The sequence below is a fragment of the Lipotes vexillifer genome, unplaced genomic scaffold (genome assembly GCF_000442215.2).
Source record: "Lipotes vexillifer unplaced genomic scaffold, Lipotes_vexillifer_v1.1 scaffold977, whole genome shotgun sequence".
Taxonomy (NCBI): domain Eukaryota; kingdom Metazoa; phylum Chordata; class Mammalia; order Artiodactyla; family Lipotidae; genus Lipotes; species Lipotes vexillifer.
Window position 1 is genome coordinate 285,091 of NW_006783088.1, and position 3,734 is coordinate 288,824.

The following is a 3,734-nucleotide window of genomic DNA, read 5'->3' on the forward strand; positions in this document are numbered from 1 at the left end:
CCCCTGCATCGGCAGGCGGACTCTCAACCACTGCGCCACCAGGGAAGCCCTCAAATATTAAATATCATACCAGTTAGTATCCAGCAAGGCCAAATTTATTTTAAAAAAAAAACAATGCTGGAGTAAGACTCAAATGTTAAATATCATACCAGTTAGTATCCGGCAAGGCAATAAAACTGTCCCCTTTGGGATTATCTTTTCTATCAAAATGAAATCATCCCAACTGGACAAAATTAATTTGCAATTTAGCAATCTTCTACAAATTAACACCTAACTTTACTGAGTCTGTTACCTCACTAATAGTAAACACTAAGTCAAATAAAGTTGCCTCCCCTAGAACTTCAAATTATCCTGAAGCAGGCTCATTAGACAATGTTCTTGTTATAACATAGAAGGGGCGCACAATAACCTTTTTTCCTTATTTCCCAGTTTTGTACAATTTTTCTAAACACACTTGTCCCAGTTACCTATTAGTGAGTAATAAACTACTCCAAAATTTTATAGTTTAAAACCACAACCATTTGATTATAATACCACAATTTTATGGGTCAGGTACCTGGGAAAGGCTCAGCTGAGTGATTCTTCTGCTTCACATCGTGTTGAATGGGGTCACTCGATGACATTCAGTTGCTAGCTGAGCTGGTCTGGACAGCTTCATTCACGTGTCTGGTGTGGCTGGTAAGCTGGGTATAGCTGGACCCCTCTTCCTCTTCATGTAGTCTCAGGGCCTTTCCACATGACCTCTTCAGCAAGGTAACTGGACATCTTACATGGACTTACACTGTCAATCTTCTTAAAGACTAGACACAGAACTGGCATAGCATCACCCCCCCACCGACCCCTGCTCCATTGGTCAAAGCCATCATAATCCAGTCCAGATTCAAGGAATAATGGAAGTAGAACCCACCTCTTGATGAAAGAAGAAAGAATTTGTAGCCTTGCTTAATCTACCACAAGTTTCATCTTATACATTTTTATTTTCATTATATTGCTAATCCGTTTGTCTAAAGTCTGCTGCACCAAGAGTTCCCATAGCTTTCTGGGATGTCCGTCACAACTTTGTTGGCTACATGAGAAATGACCCTCTGGGCAGCCCACCACTCTTTTTCTCCCTCTCTATAACCCTTTGCAAGCACTCATGGACAATATCTTAAAGCAGCGGTATGCAAAGTGTAGTCCTAGAACCAACAGCATCAGCATCACCCGGGAACTTGGCATAAATTCAATTCTAAGGTCCCACTTCAGACCTACTGAACCAGAAACTCCAGGGATGGGGCCCAGCAGTCTGTTATAACAAGCCCTCTTGGCGAGGCTGGGAACCACTGTTGTAGAGCTGTACATTACTTAATGAAAATTAATACAACATCTGAAACTAGTCTCACAAGAAAGTACATTTTATGTTCTTTTACCATGATCTAAAAAAAAAGAAGCATGTAGAGAATCTGTAAATACCACAGTGGATTATTTACAGCCTCTGGAGAAAGGACAGACAATACCAAAGCACGGTGGCTTTCACTAACTGATGTTCTCTCTCAGCTGTGAAAAGCCTTTTCCATATACCCAGGCTCGCAGGAAAGACTTTTCTTCCACCCACTCAAGGGACACTCTCCAGGGGCCTCAGATCTTATTTCTACAGAATTACTTGTGAAAAGAATTTGTATCCTCTCCATCTTAATAATGGGCCTATTACACAGCTCAAAAAAATACATTATTCACCTAAAGGGACTCTCATTAATCTCCCTCAAAGACAGTTGGTGCATGGGAAAAACAGGTAATTTTATTGATTGTCTATATGACACCTTGTTTTCTGTTTCCTTCTCTGCTCTGTATTATTTCTTTCCTTATCTTTTCTTTAAAATTATCCTATAGTTCATTTATATTCAAGCTTTCCTATTTTCTTATATAAACTGCTTTAGCTGTATCCTAAAAGTCTTTATATGTTATTAAGTTTATCATTCAGTTCTAAATATTTTCTACTTCCCATTATGTTTTCTCAAGTAGTCCATTAATTAGAGGCATGGAGTTTTTTTTAAATTTCTGATCTCTAACATAATGATCAGAAAACAGGATCTGCAACATCAGGAATCAGCAAACTCTTTGTGTAAAGGGCAAGACAGTAAATATTTCAGGCTTTGCTAGCCAAATGGGCTTTGGTTGCCCTAAAGCAACCAAAGACAATACGCAAAAACATGAGGGTGGTTGTATTCCAACAAAACTTTACTTACAAAAACAGGCAGCTGGCCAGATTTGGCTGTGGGTCACAACTTGCCAACCCTTGGCCTACATGGTACCAGTTCTTTGGTCATTGTGCTGTTACCTGTACTACATGAGGTTTTGTAATGTTCTATGCATGCTTGAAAGCTAATTATCATCTTATCCTTGGCCTGTTCCACTTTAAGCTTTAGGCCTGGCCCATGCAAACATTCGCTTTTGTAAAACCGTCACAGTGATTAAGAGATTGGATTTTTGGAATCAGAGAGAACTGGTTGCCACTTTCCACTGGGTGGTTTAGGATAGATGAATTAACATCTCTAATCCTCAGGTTCCACATCTATAGGGAAAATAACAGTACCTACCTCACAGGGTTGGCATAAGGCAGACTTCAGTCATTAGTAGAAACAGAATTAGAATCATCACTGAACCACTACTCTGTGAGGCAGGTTTCATTAAACCCATTTTACAAAGAAATTAAGCCTCAGACGTGTTTAGATAACCTGCTCCACATCTGACGGCCAGTGACAAAGTACTGATTCCCACCCATAACTTCTAGTCCCAAATCCAAAGTCTCCACTACTCAGACTCTGATTAATCAATCTGGTCATACTAACATGTAAGGAATTTATGCCACTCCTAGGCGAGGCTGCATTTTAAGACACCGGGAGAAAGGAGTTGCGAAATCCACTCCTTAATTCTTCGAATTAATTCTTTGTGGTCCAAGTTTAGTCCTTACAGGGAAAGAAAGAGTTCTCCAGGGCCGAAAGGGCATGCAAGGTGCTAGCGGAGATATACCCCCCCAAACAGACTTCTGGAAGCAGGCTGCCGAGGCTTACACCCAGGACAAACGTTTTTCTGGGCTTGATCCTCTAAGCAGGTGGTGTCACCCAGCGGCGCACTCAGCCTCGATGACCTTGCTGCCCACGGCTGTGCTGCCCTTCTTGGCTCTCCCACTTCACCTGCCTGGAGCGCCTGGGACCTAAAAATACCTCCCTGGTGGAACCTCCCGGAACATGCATTCGGCTTTTTTTTTTAAATCGCCCTCATCACTTTGAGACACACAAATCACAGCCCTGACCCGCTGTCGACTCAGCGGGTGATGCGCCGCTGAAAGTGGCGACGAATTCTGCCCATTTCAATGACCTGAACTTTTATTTTTTCCCCTCCACTCGGCGCATTATCGTATGTCGTGAGGAGTGCCAAGCAAAACACGCGAAGACCGTGTTGGACGCTGGCAAAACAGTCTAGGAATCTCCATTTCTCCCAGTTCAGGCTAATCCTGGGACTCTTCAAAGCCTTACCCTGTGACAATCACAAGGCTTCTCTCCGCCCCATCGGTGACGGAAAACTCGTGACTCGAACCTGAGCGCCGGGCGGGCACACAGAAGCCAGGGGCGGAGCTACAAGTCCAGATCGCGAGGAAGCCCCGACGGGCGGCGCGTGCGCAGTGTCTCGCCATGGGACCTCCTTCCCGCCGCTGAGACTAGGAAGCGGGACGCCAAATCTGTCCCCGCGCAGCC